Source organism: Planococcus citri, chromosome 5 (genome assembly GCF_950023065.1).
Source record: "Planococcus citri chromosome 5, ihPlaCitr1.1, whole genome shotgun sequence".
NCBI lineage: Eukaryota > Metazoa > Arthropoda > Insecta > Hemiptera > Pseudococcidae > Planococcus > Planococcus citri.
The window spans coordinates 10,885,383-10,904,413 of record NC_088681.1 but is presented as its reverse complement, the minus strand read 5'-3'; the positions used below and the strand labels follow the sequence as shown (position 1 = coordinate 10,904,413).

Below are 19,031 nucleotides of genomic sequence, written 5' to 3'. Positions count from 1 at the left end.
TTTACACGGAATTCAGGTAACGGAGGAATTGACGGATATTTATAAGGACCACCATTATAGTATTTGCAGTTAACGCATTTTTTTAGAATGTAGTACACCGTCGATCTGCCTTTTGGAATCCAGAAATTTTTTCTCAATTCAGATAGAGTATGCGAAACGCCGACATGATAGTTATCAATATGAATTTTTTCAATTAATAAGCGAGTGAACTTCACTTTAACTTCATTATAATCTGCTGTAGACAGCTTCTCATTTACGTATGACATACTTCTAGTCAGTGAAGATCGAAGTCTGGACTTTCGGGTGGATAACGCTTTTAGCTTTTCGGCATTTTCGCTGGTTTCCGGCATTTTTGGAATTTACCAACGAATTCGGAGGACAAAACGAACGATTATTTAGGATCAGCCTGCTACCATAACGAAAAAGGAATTCAACGAACAGGGCGATTAATTTCTAATCGCTTCAAAAACGAACCTTTTCTGTAACTCTATTTATTTATCAATGACAACAATAACAAAATACTTTTGAATCTTTGAGATAACAAACATTGCAGCCAAATATTATCGAGATCGCGAACTTTAAATACAACGAAAACATAGCCAAATAATATTAATAATCGCGAATCCGCGACAAGAGGGTCACATTTGAAATGAAAAACTTGACCCAGCAACAAAAAAATTGAAAGTGAATAATTAGTGTGTTATGATTTTTCAAATTTTAGGACATTTTGAACCCCTCATCATCCCTTTTAACTCACCATGGGGTCCAAATGTTCCTACTGTCTTTAAATAATTATGTAGGTACTTGGTTTTTTTACGATTTTGACCAAAAAAAAACTTTACTGACTGGCAATTTTGACCAAAGAATCCGTCTTTTATGAAAATTTTGACAAAATGAGATTTTTTTAAAGAGTTTTTACAAAAAAAGTACAACATTTTGCAATTTTGTCAAAAAAAATGAATTTGGTGGGTAGGTACTTTTGATGAAACATTGATTTTTTACAATTTTGATTAAGAAAGCAAGACTTTCCAAAATTTTTGACCAAAACGAAATTTTTTGGCAACACTTCTTGGCACTACTTACTGCATGATTCTTAAAAACAAGGCTTTTTGGTAAATTTTTGACAATAAGACGTGAGAATTTCTTACAGTTTTCTTCAAAAAAGTAATTTTTTCTAATTCTGTAAAAAAAACAGATTTTTTGACAAAAAAAAAAAATGATTTTCACTAGGGTTTTTCTTGCAATGAAAAATGACTTTTGATTTTGAAAATTTTACCAAGAAAAGGTTTTTCCTACATGTTTGACAAGAAACAAAACTTTTTTGGCAGAACATGAGACTTTTTTTTATTTATTTTTTTTTGGAAAATGTAGAAAACTTTAGACCATTTGGGTTAAAATCGATATTTTCATATATATGTACTTCGATTGAAGAAATATGACATAATGTACTTTCTAATGATTTTGGCAAAAAATTAGACCTTTGAGCTGTTACTTGAAAATTGTTGATAAAACACGACTTTTTAGACAGGTAAGAAAAAGAACAATAGGTTCCTTTTGCGTGTTTTAGCAAAAAAGCAGACATTTTTTCTGGTAATTTTGGCAAAAATTAGGACTTTTTGATAATTTTTGAAAAAATATAAAACTTTTGGACAATTTTGACAGAAAACAGGACCTTTTCAAACATGATGGCAAAAGAACAAGACTTTTGGACAATTTTCAACAAAAATTAAGACTTTTTGGCTATATTTTCATAAAAAATGTAACTTTTTGAAAATTTTCAACAGAACTGGACCATTTTGACAATTTTTTAGGGGGAGTGACTGTCTGACTGAATTGGATTTTCATTTTTGGTCAGTTTTTGTATATATATGAGGGTGTATACAGTGTAGTGAAAGTAGTGGAAGTAGTGAAAAGGTGACAATTAGAATGATGAAGATATTATATTTTCGACATTGACTTGCTTGAAAAAAATCTTGAGATTTTTGAAGACTATTGGGAAAGCGAAAAATTTGAACATAAAATTTTGTCTCGTCCACCCCTTCCCCCCACTACTTGAAAAATTCCAAGTGTTTGAAAAATGCCTTGCTAAAAGTCCTACTAAAGTCCGGCTTTTTTAGCTTGAAATTTTATTAGACACCCTGATAAATGTAGTGATGGTTTTATAATCATTGAATTGATTTTAAATTGTTGAAAACGTATACTCCAATGTAAAAAACAACAAATTCCAAGCGAAAAAAAATTAAGAAAAAATAAAAAAATTGAATTGGGAGAGGGGGTAAAAATATTTTTGAGCGTGGTGATTTTTTTTTGAAAGGTAGTGAAAAAGTAGTGATTTTTAGTCAATAAATTCCTGTATACATCCAGTAATATGCAAAGACTGACTTTTTGGAATTCAATCTTGACAGTTGAAAAGTTTTTTTTTGGCATTGTGTCAATTTTTTGGTTAATTTTATGTCATTTTAAACGGGAAATATATATTGGGCCGATAGAAAAAGTATTTCCCGCCAAAAAAAAAATCTGAAAAAGAACTCATTTTGTAATGAAAAATTTTTTTGTAAAAATAAACATACTTAATAATAAATTTTACAAATGGAAAGTCCTTCTTTTTTTGAAAAAAATCCTTGAATTTGAAAAAGTTTTTTAAGAAATTGATTTCTTGCAGAAATTGATAAAAATTGAGAAAAAGTTGTAGTTTTTTTTAGTTGCTAAAATTGCGAAAAAATTATGTTTTTTTGGTCAAAATTTTCAAAAATTCTCAAAAAGTCTTTCGTTTTTCCAAAATTACCAAATGAATTTTGCCTTTAACAAAACTGCCAAACATCTTTCTTTTTTTCCAAAAATTGCCAAAAAAATGTTCCGATCAAGTTTTTTTTGTGATATTCCAAAAAAAAAACTAGCCCAAATCTCTAAAAATTAATATGAATTTCTATATTTTTGTTTTTTTTTTGTTTTTACTAAAATTGTGATCAAGTTTTGCTTTTTTGGTCAAAACCACCGAAAAGATCTTGCTTTTCATCGTAACTATAAAAAAATATCGTTTTTACGCCAAAATAACTGTCAAAAAATTTTACTTTTTGTTAAAACTGCCGAAAAGTGCGTTTATAAAACTCCCTGGTGAAATTTTTGATCCTCCAAATTACTCCCATCTCCTCCTGTTGCCCAAAAAAGCAAAAAAAGCACTACTTGTGCAGTAAATGAACTGTTTTTATTTTTGTATTTTTTTTTGACGTGCTATTTATCAATTTTTGCACCTTCTCAAGGTCGTACGTCTGCTTCTCCGGTCTGTCAAGGTCATTGACTTGTCTGTCTGACTTTTGAAGGTCGTCTGTCTCCCTGTCTATCCTCTTAAGGTCGTTGACCCGTCTGTCTGGCCTCTGAAGGTCTTCTGTCTATTTGTCGAACCTTTCAGCGATTTAGTAATTTTATTCGCCAATCCAAACGTCATAGTCTTGGTCGCCAAAAATGATTGTGAGCATTTTCAATCTGAATTTCAATTTTTTCAAATCATTGGTTTTTGCAAGAGTAATATTTTAATCTCAAATCAAAATTTTCAACTTTTTTTTTCAATTAGGACTGTGTGAGCAAAAATTATAAATGTTTTTTACCAGCTCAGCTGAAAAAAAATGTACATTTTCATTTTCTTTAGCACTTTATTGTTAGAAATGAACGAGTTTTACTAACTGATATTTAGCTACTGAAGTTGGCAAATACCGCACAGATTTTCGTATAATATATGTAGATATTTTAATATTCTCATGTTGGTTGCTAATCATGACATAAACATTTGCCAAAATTTGCTTGGCATTTAAACGCGTTGCAGTCATTTTCAAGTTGGCAAAACGATCGGCACTTTTGCTGGCAATCATTGAAATCAGAAAAAGTTGTTTGTGTATTAGGGCATTCAGATCTACCGGCAACATGGTCAATCATTCCAATCAGCAGAAACAAGCCGAAAAGTTGAATCGATAATAATCGCACTGAAACATTACCCACCATTCGTTCTAATGTATTCTTTTGAGAATTTTTCCATCATTTAGGAGATTGTTTTCATTTTTTAAATAATTTGTTTTGTTCTTTTTTCCTCAAATTTTTCATTATTTTTTTCCGGGCTTATAAAAATTTTTTTCGTCTTTAATTTTTTGTTTTCGTCTCACTATCTCCTTTTTTTGTCTGTGTTTGAATATCAAGTACATCCAATACCAAATTTCAGAACATTTCAAAAACTCAAAGTACCTACAGAAATTCGCACGAAACATATTAACTAAAAAACTAGCCACTTACCAAAATCCATATTTGTGAATTAATTTCCGAGAAGAGAATCGAGCTGTATTAGGTACTTAATTTGTTTGCTTTGAATGGTAGGTAGCAAGAAATGAGGAGGTAACCCGATCGAGCATTTATAGTGTATACTTTTTCGAGCGTATTTGTAGATTCCGCTGCTACAAATTTTATTCTAATTAATTTTCTAGGTTACTTGTAATTTCGTTCGGTTGCGATTCAATAAATATTTTGAGCTCTGACCGCTTAATGTGTACACGTAGATATTTTTATTTCAAATTGTAGTTTTGTCCTTGTTCAGGTGATTTGTGAATATGATTTAATATTGAGCTTTGCCCAAAAATTGCAACACCGATGAAAAAATTTAGTGGTATGTTGTTACGGGAAATTCCATTACATACTAATTTTTTGGTCATTTTTATTTGAAAAAACTTATCTTTTTTCGCAATTTCTTAAAAAAAGAACAGGTTTTTGGCAACAAAAAAAGCAAAACTTTCTGGAAAAAGGATTTATCAGCTAGTCATTTTGATAGTTTTGACAACAAATATATTTTTCTTGATAATTTTGATGAAAAAAGTAAGATTTTATTTCAACTTTAAGAAAAAATTCAGGAAATTTCGACCAAAAAAAATTTATTTGGCAAAAACAAGATTTCTTTGATTTGAAAAAAATAGCAATATTGACAGGACATGAATTTTTTTTCAGTTTTCACAAAAACGTGGGATTTCTTGCAATTTGGGCAAAGGTAAATTGGTAATTCGGAAAAATGACAATTTGGGAAATTGCTATTGATGTACCTAATATAAATATTTGAAAATCATTTTGAAGTAATACGTTTTGATATTCTAATTTTATAAATCATTTATTTCGAAGTAAGCAATAAATACAATGTACGAATCAAACCGAAACTTTCATCTATTCGCTGATGATTGATCTCCTTCTCCTCCCCCTCCCCCTCAAATGTTGCGAATCACATAAACAAGTCCCATCATTTTTGCATTCAAAATTGCTACATATAGGTGTGCAGAACCCCTCGCAATTATCCCAACAGGCGTCTTTATTTGAATACATCGTCAGCTTATTGTAACATTTTTTATCTCTTCTTGGGCTTCGACTACATTGTCAATTAGTTCAATCAACAGGTAGTCCAGTAACTTTAGCATTGAATAGTGAATCTCTAGGTGGCAAGCTGATTTTTGGTATACTGGTCCATTTTGATGTCCTGAAAACGAATCCGAGGAGTCCCCTACTGTGCCGGGTGAGCTTTCCCCCAAATTGTGGATCTTAGCCCCCCAAAATCAGTTTTTGGTCAACGTATCGAAAAATGTTGACTCTAGCGCAAAAATGATTGAAGAATGTTGTTCTACGTCAAATTTCCGATCTATTGATATATCAACTGTCTTTCTCCCCCCCCAAGGGGGGTGGAACTACAACCATTCAAAAAAGGGGGGTTTCCTGAAAAATACATAAAGGATATAGGCGCCTGAGGGGGGTGAAATGGTCCCCGAAAGCGTTCGGGTTGATATCAGCATGGAAGGTGGGTCCCATCGAGAAACTTCCGCGTGAAAAATTTCAGATCGGCGCCACCTCCCCTTTCTGGGGAACCCCCCTTTCCTGTAATTTCAATACCAACTTTCTCAGCCACATTTCGACCGATTTTGAAAATTTTTCAGTATGTTATGTATATTTGTAGTAGGTGTCCCCACAAAAATTTTCAACCCCCTCCCCTCATATTTACTCCTCAAAATAGCGTTTTCAACTTATTTCATTATTTTTATTAACAATAGTATAAATTGAGGGGGCTATGTGCTGTGGAGAGGGCTAGATGAGTGTAGCAAAAAATCTGACGTCATATTCGTGCTCAGCGGTATCGAATCATAAGAAAACGACACCCTACTCATCAATACTTAGGTATTTTCCCCAAAATTTCCATTTTACCCCCAACCCTCCCCAAGACACATTTTCACACCATTTTGAGGGGTAAATATGGTGGGAGGGGGTTGAAAATTTTTGTGGGGATACCTACTATGAATATACATAACATACTGAAAAATTTTCAAAATCGGTTGAAATGGGGCTGAGAAAGTTGGTATTGAAATTGCAGAAAAGGGGGGTTCCCCAGAAAGGGGAGGTGGTGCCGATCTGAAATTTTTCACGCGGAAGTTTCTCGATGGGACCCACCTTCCATGCTGATATCAACTCGAACGCTTTCGGGGACCATTTCACCCTCCTCAGGCGCCTATATCCTTTATGTATTTTTCAGGAAACCCCCTTTTTTGAATGGTTGTAGTTCCACCCCCCTTGGGGGGGAGAAAGACAGTTGATATATCACTAGATCGAAAATTTGACGTAGAACAACATTCTTCAATCATTTTTGCGCTAGAGTCAACATTTTTCGATACGTTGACCAAAAACTGATTTTGGGGGGCTAAGATCCACAATTTGGGGGAAAGCTCACCCGGCACAGTAGGGGACTCCTCGGATTCGTTTTCAGGACATCAAAATGGACCAGTATACCAAAAATCAGTTTGCCACCTAGAGATTCACTATAGCCCCTAATTTTTGCTAAAGTTACTGGACTAAGGACGAAAGCGACAATATGAATGAATGACAATTGTGCTAAAACATGAGTGTAACTGTAAAGGTACGAGTAAGTAATCTATGCTTATCAGTTGTTACAATAATCTGGATGAAAAAATTTTTACAAATGCTGGAATTATGCGACAACTTACCTAACTTCATGTTTTGTTTAATTATTCGCTTGTTTAAAGGATTAATCGATACTTTCACGTAAATACGAGTACATATATACACAGCAACAGTACTGAATGAATCTGAGTGTATATGCTTTTTCAAGAGGTGATTAAACATTTTTAATTTTGGTCAAGTTCCAATTCATTTAAGAGCAATGTTCAATGCAAATCGAATTTTTTCACGGTTTGTGGAAAAATATGTAGGTACTATGAATGTATTTGAAATGTGGAATTAACACAGTTTCCTTACCTAAAGTTTTAATTGGGTGTTTGGCCCTGAGATCATTTCAGTTGAAGAGAGAACGAAAAGCAACAGATTAGTTGGAGGGGGCTCTTTGTCCTTTCAAAGTTGGCAATCGGCGTATTTCGAAAGGGAAGGGCGGATTTTTTTTTCACATGTTCGTCTACAGTCTACACATTGGTAAAATATCTCAAAAATGCAAAATTTTTCATTTTTTAGGTTTCTGGTGGTATTTTTATGTACCAGACTGAAATTTGGCATGTACACTCACAGGGTTCTCTCTATAGTTTGATGTTTCAAGTTTTCATATCATTTTTATATTCGAGGATGCTTGAATAATTAACAAAAATATCACTCAATATTCATTGATAATGCGAAAACAGTGTTATGTAAAATGAAGAACAATTTGATTTTTCAACAAAATGATATGAGGTACTTCTTTGATTCACCTATGGTACTTCAAAAAAAAAAGCAAAAACTGCGTTCATTTTGTTGAGAAATGTAGAGTCCTTAGGTACCTAATCATCTTCTTCTTCTATGCATATTTTTATTTCCGGCACAACATTTGCATATTCCTGTGTTGGCCATGCAAGAAAAATCCGTACATCCTTCGCCCAGGCATAATTGCTCGCAATATACCAAACATTCCTCGTACGTTCTGAACGATATCGATGCTGTCACGTCATCAATCCAAACACCCAGTAGGACCAGGCTGAGAATATGAATACTCGTGCTAGAACATAATAATAATTTATCATTTGGCTGCTTACCTATCAGTAAATTCATTATATTTTTCTTCATCTCGTGATAATGATTCAGCATTTCAACGTTGTTCGATCATTTTTTTTCAATTTGAAAAGTATATTTTAAGAATGGATGCAAGTAATATCAATGTGATGTTACAAGTATTACTGTTCAACCGAGTTAGCATATAATTTGTTTCTATTATTGCAATAATTTTTAATTTACAATGGTAAATAGCAATAACAACTTACCTAACTTCATGTCTGTGGAAATTAAAGAGTAAGTCTAAATTCGAACGGCTTCCCTGAACTAAACTCCGCCTTCCACTGTGTCATAAATCCTGATATACAAATTAATATTCCAATTTCGCTATTTATTCGTCTAATATTATGAGGTACCTAACGGCATATGTGACCAGCTCCGACAAAATGGACCGTTTTTTTTTTGAAATTTTCTTAGTTGAAGTGGTCGATTTCGTCAGAGTGGGTCATATATGAATTTCTATTTCAATTTGCTATTTTGTTCTTGATGAAACATTCATGATGTAGATTCCTATAGGTTAAGGTTGCCCAAATCGTACCACTTTTTAGTTTTTTCAACCTGGACTGCACTTTAATTATTTTTTGGAAACCATGCACCAAATTGTACCTTGGTCTTTTGCCTACCTTTGAGCGCAAAAATGAAAATTGCATCTCAAATAGCAATGGCGCTATTTGAATCCGCGCAAAGGTCTCAAAAAGGTAAGATTTAGGGACCTAGTTACTCAAATCGTACCACCAGTTTCTCAAATCGTACCATGAATGAAATTGATAGAAATAAAGCTCTGTGACCTCCCACCACCTCAAAATCAAGTTTTAAATTTCCCTATGTGACCATGTAATGTTACCCCCTGCCCTTTGACCTTCATTCCTTCATCTGATCCACTTTTTACAATGCTTCTAAAATGTCAAAGAAAGGTGGAGTTGGGTATCTCATATTGGCAGCAGCAGTTGTTCAAATCAATTTTATTTTCACGATATTCCTCCAAAGAGCCCTCCATATCATCCGCAGACTAAATTCCATATTTTTTCTTCTCAACGTTTGATGACATTACATATCTGTATTGAAATCATGGTACAATTTGAGCAACCATCAACAAGTACGATTTGAGCAACTCACATTTTTTAACATCAATCTTCTCTCACTCAGGTTGATGTTGATGGCATTTTTTCATGAATATCTCTAAATGTAGGTAATATTACATAACTTTTGCAAGGATTAAATGTAACTTGGCTTTTCAAAATTGTTTAGTTGCAGTTACCTTACATAACAGGTCAGTTTTTTTAACGGAAAATGTGATTAAAAAAACACTAATAATTCAATGTGCCCACATTGGTATCAGGGACCTTGAAATGCAAGCTAGTAACATATTTTATCAGTAGAAAGTGCTATTTGCGGATAGTTTTTGCAATAGAGGGGGTGGTATGATTTGGCCGCTGTCATAATTGATTTTAATGTTGCGAAGGTCACATTCCAATCGGGTTTTTATTCCCAAAACATTTTATTTATTTATTCATTTTTTAAATCAAATTTCTGAATTGCTACAACATTTTTATAAAGTATTGGTAGGTAATGAATTTATTCTCAATTTTGGATAATTTTTTACATAGTTTTCAAATGAATTTCTAAAATAATTTTGTCACGGTTTTCACCAAATTTTTATAGAATTGTCGATTATTTCGAGCAACTTTTTCAATTTTTTAAGTGGTATGAGAAGTGCCAAGAAATAGAAGATATGGAGAAAAATCACAACTTGAAAGAAATGCATCCCAAAGTGAAGCAGATGATGGTCACTCACAAGAAAAAGAGAAGTGGAATAGCATATATGCGAAGAAAAGATGGAAAGTAAGTATTGTGTCAACAATCAAGAAACAGATGGAAGCGGTCTGGATCAGCTACATGCAAGAATTGTATGGAGATGACATACACCGGCTCAAATGGAAGTTTCATCCACAGAAGAGGCACCACGAATTGAAACGTGCGAGCCGAGGAACGCAGTGAAGAGAGCCAGAAACCACGAAGCAGTGGGGGAAGATCTGATACCAGTAGACTTGATTAAACACCCAACACCAGAGTATGAAAAGGAGCCGCTGAAGATAATAAATGAAATAGGTACATATATGACGAAGGTATGCTGACTAAGGACTTGAAAGCGGTAAATTTTGTTCCAATACCAAAAAAGAATAACTCACAAAAATGCTCTGACTATAGAACCATCAAATTAATGAGCCAAGCACTGAAGGTACTACTCACCATCATAAATACCAGAATTGAAAGAAGATAGATGAAGATCTAAGTGAAACACAATATGGCTTTGTGGTAAAAAAAAAAGGGATGAGAGACGCAATCACCTTGCTGAAAATGATCATTCAAGGAGCACTTAATGCAAATAGGGAAATCATTGCTTGCTTCATGCTTCATTGATTATGAGAAAGCATTTGATTGTGTCAACCATGAGCGGATGTTGGTGGAAATCCTGAAAAAATACAATATTGATGACAAAGGAGACCTTTGAAGCTCCATAGCTCCGCAAAGAAATCGCAAGAATGTGTGGTTTGCGTCATTTGTCATTGTTTGATGACCATATGATTTTTAAAAAAATTGGAAGACCCATCGTGCAATAATACACCGATTTGGCATGATTTTAAATCTCAAGTCATTATGGAGGGCTCGTCGCCTTACAAGGGAACGGTCAGAAGTGTAACCCGCCGATCGGGATGAAACTGCGCCTGTGTGTTGGTGAGTATGCAACTACCAACGCGCTGTATACCTTTTGTCTGAAACACGTTTCCTTCTGCTAGCGGATTTGAAACAAATTATTTTTCAGACTGTTCTTTGGCGGGTCACTTGATTTTTTCCACTGCGCTGTCGTGGGAAAATTCTTACTGACCCCCGACTGATGAAGTGGAATTTTTCTATGGCACTGTCGTATTAAAATTCTTCCTAATGCGCAATCGTTGATTGAAAATTGTCCATCCGGGCTAGTTTTTTTCATTTTAAATAAAATTGGTTCAAGAATTGAGATACAAAATTTTTTTTGAAGCTCATAAGTGAATTATTTAATTAACAATCAACGCAAAATTCAGTTCAGGCATTTAAAATTTGTTTTCAGAAAGTTGGAGCGCAAAATGATGAAATATTAGGAAAAAGCGATCGACGTTGATTGAAAACTAGTTTACTTAGGGATTATATTGAAAAAAAGAAAACTCGTCTGCATATAAAAATTTTACCCACCGAGCAGGGGGTTAGTAAGAATTTTCCCACGACAGCGCCGTGGAAAAAATCAAGTGACCCGCCAAAGAACAGTCTGAAAAATAATTTGTTTCAAATCCGCTAGCAGAAGGAAACGTGTTTCAGACAAAAGGTATACAGCGCGTTGGTAGTTGCATACCCACCAACACACAGGCGCAGTTTCATCCCAACCGGTGTGTTACACTTCTGACCGTTCCCTTGTTAGTTGCAAAACCATGTATCTCCAACTTTGAGATCACACCTTGTCTAAACCGTTCTTTTTGCACTGTAGCGCTCCCTATTGGACTTTGATGCTCAACTAAAAGATAAGTAACAGAGGGGGACCACCCTCTCTTACCTACCTTTTAGTTGAGCGTTCAAGTCCGATAGGGAGAGCTACGGTGCAAAAAGAACAGTTTACACAAGGTGTGATCTCAGAGTTGGAGATACATGGTTTTGCAACTAAGGCAACGATATGAGACTGAAATCTGATATGTTCATTGTTCACACACAGGCTTCTCTATAGTTTGATAAAAACCATGTTTACATATGAGGATGCTTGAATAATTAACAAAATATCACTTGATATTTATTTATAATATGAAAAAAGTGTTATAAAATGAAGGACATTTTGATTTTTCAACAAATCACATAATATGGTACCTACTTCTTTTACTCGCCTATGTGCCTACTTAAAAAAAGCAAATAGTGTGTTCATTTAGTTGAAGAGTGTAGATACTTAGGTAATGATCTTCTTCTTCTATACATATTTCCGGCACAACATTTGCATTTTCCTGAATTGCCCATGCAAAAAGAATCCCTACAGTTTCCTTCAACCAGACAAAATTCCTCGCAGTGTCCCGAACACTCCTCAAAAGATCTGTATGATTTTGTCATTGCTGTCACATCATCAATCCAAACACCCAGTAGGACCAGGCCGAGAATATGAATGGTTAATACTCGCGCTAGAACATAATAATTTACAATTTACTTACCTATTCGTAAATTCATTGAAATGTTTTTCCTCTTGTGACAATAATTCTGCATTTTAAACGTTTTTTGAGATTTTTTTTTCAATTTTAAAAGTACATATTTCAAAAATTGATAAAAGTAATACCGATGTGATGTTGCAGTCTATTATTGAAAATAATTTTCAATTTAGATACATGGTAACAACTAACAACTTACCAAACTTCATGTTTGTGGAAACTAAAGAATAAATCTAAAATTTGAACTGCTGCAATTAATATTCTAATTTCGCGATTTATTTGTCTAATATCATGAGGAACCATATATGAATTTTTATTTCAAATTGCAATTTTGTCCTTGATGAAATATTTGCGTAATACATATGTATGTTGCTATATTCGAAAAGTTAGATGCTGGATGAAATTAAAAGTTTGAGGGAGAGGTGAGTTGAGGAACACAATTTCAAAAAATGTTGATCATTTTGATGAACTTTTAATAAATTTTTTCGCCAATTTCATCAATTTTTCAAAATATTCATTCAACAATTTTGATGTTAGGGAGATTTTTGTGCAGGATTTAATACTTACTTGTTTAATCATTTGGATCAATTTTTTTCAAGTGTTCGTCTTTTTGATAGTAACCAGTCAGTTTTTACGTTTCAATTGGCGTAATATTTTACTGACACAATTTTTGTGGAATTCAAAATTAATTACCTGTTACCTGTTGGTTGGTAATCGTGTCATGTACAGCTGGAGGCTAGAGGCGGGAGTTATTTTATTCTATCACATTAATGAAAGGAGGTTGGATTTTTGAAGTAGGAAGGATAGTAAAGGAGGAGGCACAAGAGAACAAATCCTAAATGCATGCCAAGTTATTGAAAAGGCAAGAGAATTCAACAAGCCAGTGTACATGTGCTTCATTGACTACAAGAAGGCATTCAACAATGTGAAGTGGAAGATCCTCTGGTAAAACCTCAAAAAACTCGGAGTATTAGCGCACCTTGTCAGTCTCATGGAGAGTCTGTATGAGGACAATGTGGTACAGGTGAGAGTTGAAGGGGAGCTCACCAATCACTTCCATACAGCAAAAGGAGTGAGACAGGGGTGCATACTCAGTCCAATTCTCTTCAATGCATACGGAGAATGGGTAATGAGAACTGCCCTGGAGGATTGGGGAAAAGGGAGTCAGGATTAGAGGAAAGACATTATCAAACTTATGATACGCAGATGACACAACCCTGCTCGCAGAGATACCAGATGAGATGAATGGAAATACTCCAGAAAATTGAAGAGACCAGCAATGAGGCAGGTTTGAAGGTCAATAAAGGAAAAATGAAATTAATGATAATCAACAGGGAGCAAAAGAACAGACCTGAGATCTTGGAGATTGATGGTATAGAGGATGTACACTAGAGCTGTGCTGTAAATTCTCACTTCTCGCTAGTAGAGGGTAGAGAGTTGAAAAAATGTCACACCCGTTCACAACATAATTAGTAGCGCATTAAATGTGTAGTTGGTGTACCAGCATGCCATCATCATTGTCATCAATCATGTCAAACGTCAATCACACATACATACAAACGACAGGTGTCGAAGCGTAACTCCTCCCACTTACGCATTATCACATTTTGGGGTGTGTGCGCAGACCAAGTGCGAAAATATTTGGGTTGTACTCGCTATGCGCTACTATCTATATCCGAATCAGCCCAATACAACCACTAGCGGGTTTAGCCAGTATTTTAACCAGATACTGGTTAGTGGGCAGCGTAACCATTTTCAGCTCTAATGTACACGACTTTATGTACCTTGGTTCATTAAAATAAATCAGGGAGGCTCAACTGGAGAAATTGGGAGAAGGTCAGCCATAGCAAAGACAGCAATGGGGAAGCTCAACCTAATGTGGAAAAGCCACAACATTATAAAGGCCACAAAACTGAGAATTGTAAACATGCTAATCTTCTCCATCTTCCTGTATGCGTCAGAATGCTGGACAGTACATAAGACAGATCAAGATAAAATCGACACATTCAAAATGTACTGCTACAGACTTGAGCTATAAGGATATTGTGGACCCAGAAAAGAACAAATGCGTGGATACTTCAGCAACTGGGTGTAAAGGAAAGACTAAGCACAGTCATCAAAGAGACAAATATTATGCTAGGTACTTCAGACACATCGTGAGACAGGACAACCTGAAAAAACTGACAGTCCAAGGCCATATAGAAGGCAAGAGGGGAAGGGGAAGATCACCCACCCAATACTCGGACTTAATCAAGAAAACTGCCAAAATGTCACAGGGAGAATGCACGAGAAAAGCTGAAGAAAGATAGCTGGAAGGAATTTTTTGCGGGGATTTTGTTGTCGCAATTTCTGGATACTGGCAAGCGAGGAAGAACAAGGAGTTTAGAATGTTAGAGGTTTTATGGAGATACAAGTTGTAGGCATATGGGAGATTGGGACCAATTTTTAGTCCGTGGTGAGACGGAGACAGTCAACAGTTTTAAGGTGAATGAAGAATTTGGAAAGGATGAATTTTTATTTCAACTGTTTAGGGGGGAGGTTTTCAGATGCTTCTTGACATATAATAAGTGTATAGGAGTGACTCCAAGGACTCCAGTAGCAAGTCAAAGAGCTGTGTTGTGAAGTGTTGACTGTTTGGTGATGAGTAAGTTGGCAACCCATAATCACATTTTGAGTGATTCAGAGCTCTATAAATTCTGAGAAGAGATCTAGTATCTGCTCCATGCGTTGAACTAGATAGTTTTTTAAATAGGTTTATTCTGTTGTTACATTCTTGTTTTAGATGGTTGGTGTGATTTTTCCACGTTTAGTTTGTTGTTAAAGCATAGACCAAGGTATGTGATTTGGCTTTTGCAAGGTAGTGGTGTATCCTTCAATATTTAATTATGTTCTGGTGATTGGACCCTCCAACACAACTGAACCACTTGTTGAACTTCTTATAAATTTTTAATAAGTTTTTTCACCAACTTCATTGATTCAAGTATCTATGCAACAATTTTGATATTAGGAGATTTTTGAGCGGGATTTAATACATTTTTGATAATTTTGATCAAATTTTTTCCTGTGTTCATCTTTTTGATAGTACATGTAAGCATTTAGATTTCATTTTATCTTTCTGTATTATAGGCAACTTTTTTACAATATCATGACTTTTTTTCCATTTTCTATAATTGTGCGGCCGCGGTAGGTTTTTGTTGACTATTTAACTTTTTTGCAAAATTGAATGGAATTGCAAATGCAATCACATTTGATTAAAATTTACATCATTATCAATCATTTCTATGTCAATTAGCCACAAAATTTATTCAAAATGAAGAGCCAGGGAAATTCTGAAAGTTTGAATCCGAAAAATAAATGCATATTTGATCTCAGCAGCGATTTGAAATTGATAAGCACTGATTTTTCAAGTCAGATATTTTTATTCCAAGTTTACCATATTATGTACCTACTTAAATACATTGAAAAGTATTTTGAAGAATGAGTTTTGATTTTTTAATTTCATCAATCGTTTACTTTGAACTAAGCAAAATACAATGTGCATATTTCAACCCGAAGCTTTCATCTTCTCGCCAATGATGGATCTCCTACGCCTCTTACCGCCAGATTTTTTATACTCCCTGAAACGTTGTGGATCACAAAAACACTTCGCATCACCATCTCCGCATTCAAAAAAGGTACATTTAGGTAAGCAATATTCCTGGCAATACCTCGCACAGCTTTCTACATAGGTATACTGCTGTACCATATCATAACATTCCTTGACGAATAAGGCTTCGACTACGTTGTCAATTAGTCCAATCAAGAGAACGTATGCGAAAATATGAATGAATGACAATTGCACTAAAACACGAGTACGAGTAGGCAATTTATGTTTATTACAATCTGGAATTCTGGACAAAAAAAAATTACAAATCGTAACCGGCAACTTACCTAACTTCATGTTTGTGGAAACCAAAGAGCAAATCTAAATTCGAACAGCTTTCCAGAACTTAACTCCGCTACTGTGCTACAAATCCGGATGCAATTAATATTCTAATTTCGCGATTTATTCGCCTAATATTATGAGGTAACGGTATTTGAATTTTTATTCCAAATTACAATTTTGTCCTTGATGAAACGTTTTTCCTGATTTGTAGGCTGTTTACATGTAGATGCTGGATGACAATTAAAAGTTTGAGGGAATGATAAGTTGAGGAGTGTAATGATGGTATCAAATGAGAGAAGGTATTTCTTAGTTTTTGCAGGGTTTTTTGGAGGTAATTTTTTGTTAACTACATAATATGTATATTCAAATAATTCTAGTTGAATTTTTCAGAATTTAGACCCCTTTTGTAAAATTGAATGAACCATGTGATCATATTTGATTAAAATTTACATCCTTATCAATCATTTCTACGTCAATTGGTGACAAAATTTTTCATCTCTCATTTGATACCATTATTACTTAGATACTCTCAACTTAACAGTCAAGTCATCAATGACTTTATTGCTCAGTATGATGATTTCTTTTTTTTTTTACACTAATGGGTCAAAATGTGTGGATTGTTGGTGTTGTTTGGTTGTTTGTGATAGCGAGGTTTATTGAAATTGATAAGCACTAATTTTTCACGTCAGATATTTTTATTCCAAGTTTAAACCATATTATGTAAATAATGTACATTGAAAAGTATTTTGAGGAATAAGTTTTGATATTTTAATTTCATCGATACTTTATTTTGAATTAAACAAAACACCATGTGCATATTTCAAACCGAAGCTCATCTTCTCGCCAATGATCGATCTCCTCCTCCTTCTACTACTACTCATCCATATCTTTTCCATTCCCTGTAACGTTCTACATCACAAAAACAATTCGCATCATTTGAGCATTCATAAAAGCCACATGCAGGTATGCAAGTCCTATGGCACCACCTCCGACAGCTCGCATAACTTGTATACTGCTCTAATACATTATAACAGTTCACAATTTTTGTGGCTTCGACTACATTGTCAATTAGTTCAATCATCAGGACGAATGCGAAGATATGAATGAATGGCAATTGTGCTAAAACACGAATACGAGTAGGTAATTTATGTTTAGGTAGGTATTGGAATTTATCTGGATGAAAAAAAAATTACAAATTGTAACTGGCAACTTACCTAACTTCATGCTCTGTTGAATTATTCGCTTGTTTTTCAAAAGATTAATCAATACGTCCACGTAAATGCGAGTTGGTGCATAACAAGTACTGAATTAGTACATACGAGTTTATGTATTTTTTAAAGAAGTAATTCCACTACTGTAATATTAATTTTCGTCATGTTCCAATTCATTTGAGAGCGAAGTTCAATGCAAGTCGAACTTTTTCTCGACTAATAAAAAAAATAGGTACCTTATTTGAAATGTAAAATGAACACGATTCGTATCGGGGAATATTGGGGTTTTGGCCATCAGATCATTTCAGTTGAAGAGAGAATGGAAAGCAGCAGATAAAAGCGTTATAGATACATATTTCTATAAACAGCAACTTTTTACATACTGTGTTGTTTTTTTTTTTTTTTTTGTACAATTTAGTATACGTACAAGTAGGTATTTAAACGTTTATTTCTGTCGGTAACATATCTCTTTTTGACAAAAAAATTTTATCGGGCATGGCCCTATAATACATATAGGTAGCAGTTTGAAGTAAGGAAATGTCGTGAATTTTTTTATTCGTATATACAGAAAAGATAACGCTGATTTCCTCCAGTCCCTAGACAACCCCATATAAACCAATGTAAAATTAATCATGATACGTATGTAGAACGCTCTTGAGCGATTGTGAATCGCTTTTCAACGCTCTAAAATTCAGGAAACCCCACATTCTTTAATAATTTTGACTACAAGAAACCAAATTTTTTGTGACAAAAAAGCTTACTTTCATGTAAAACATTCTCATTTTCTGAAAACTTTGGCCGTAACAACAGTTTTTTTTTTTTTGCAATTTTTGCTGATTTAATTTTTAAAAAAGTAAACAAAAAACTTTTATGACAAAATTTTGCCAAAAAAAACTGTTTTTAGTTTTCAAAAAATAATTTTTGTTTTTGGCCAAAAAAGTAAGATTTTTTGATAACCTTAACTAACTGTAATAGAAGCTTGATTACAATTCTTACATTAAAGGCAGAGCTGAAAATGGTACTTGCTGACAGCGGGTAACTACTGTACCCATACTGTAAATTCTTGCTTCTTGCTAGTAGCTTGTAGCGAGTTGAAAAAATTTCACGCCTGTTTACATTATAACTTGTAGCGAGTTTGAATGAGTAGCTGGTGTACCAGCATGACGTCATCATTGTGATCAATCACTGTCAAACGTCAATGTCAATCACACATAGGAACAACAGGTGTTGAAGCGTAACTCCTCCCACTTACACATTATCAAGTTTTGGGACGCATGCGCAGACTAAGTGCAAAAAAAATCGGGTTATGCTCACTATACTCTACTATCTGTACCCGAATCAACTGGATACCAACCACTAGAGGCCAGAGGGTTCAGCCTGTATTTTAATTTTAACCAGATACTGGTTAGTGGGTAGGATAACTGTGTTCAGCTCTAGTAGGTACATATCAAACGTTTTTACAAGAGTGTAGAGTTCTAGCTTTTTCTTGGAAACAAAAAGCAAGGCTTTCTGAAAATTTTGACCACAGAAAACATTTTTGTTGTTCAAATTCAAAATAAAGTTCACATTTCCACGTCTTTTATTACACTCTTTTTGCAGAGCAGTGGGACTGATTAAATC

At 34.3% G+C, this 19,031-nt stretch overlaps 1 protein-coding gene and 4 long non-coding RNA genes across 5 annotated transcripts in view; 1 reads left to right on the top strand and 4 right to left on the bottom strand.

The window, feature by feature from the left end:
• Positions 1-19,031, top strand: part of heca (headcase) — a 244,899-nt gene that overhangs the window by 173,732 nt on the left and 52,136 nt on the right. The window lies entirely within an intron of this gene.
• On the bottom strand, positions 7,622-8,386 carry LOC135848233 (uncharacterized). The gene is made up of 2 exons (XR_010559334.1): positions 8,043-8,386; positions 7,622-7,984 (listed from the first exon to the last, which is right to left on the bottom strand). It is a non-coding gene; the product is annotated as an uncharacterized LOC135848233 (long non-coding RNA).
• LOC135848513 (uncharacterized) lies at positions 11,851-12,644 on the bottom strand. The gene is made up of 2 exons (XR_010559377.1): positions 12,475-12,644; positions 11,851-12,251 (listed from the first exon to the last, which is right to left on the bottom strand). It is a non-coding gene; the product is annotated as an uncharacterized LOC135848513 (long non-coding RNA).
• On the bottom strand, positions 15,754-16,320 carry LOC135848457 (uncharacterized). Its single transcript, XR_010559350.1, has 2 exons — positions 16,206-16,320; positions 15,754-16,115 (listed from the first exon to the last, which is right to left on the bottom strand). It is a non-coding gene; the product is annotated as an uncharacterized LOC135848457 (long non-coding RNA).
• On the bottom strand, positions 16,877-17,513 carry LOC135848570 (uncharacterized). The gene is made up of 2 exons (XR_010559387.1): positions 17,415-17,513; positions 16,877-17,319 (listed from the first exon to the last, which is right to left on the bottom strand). It is a non-coding gene; the product is annotated as an uncharacterized LOC135848570 (long non-coding RNA).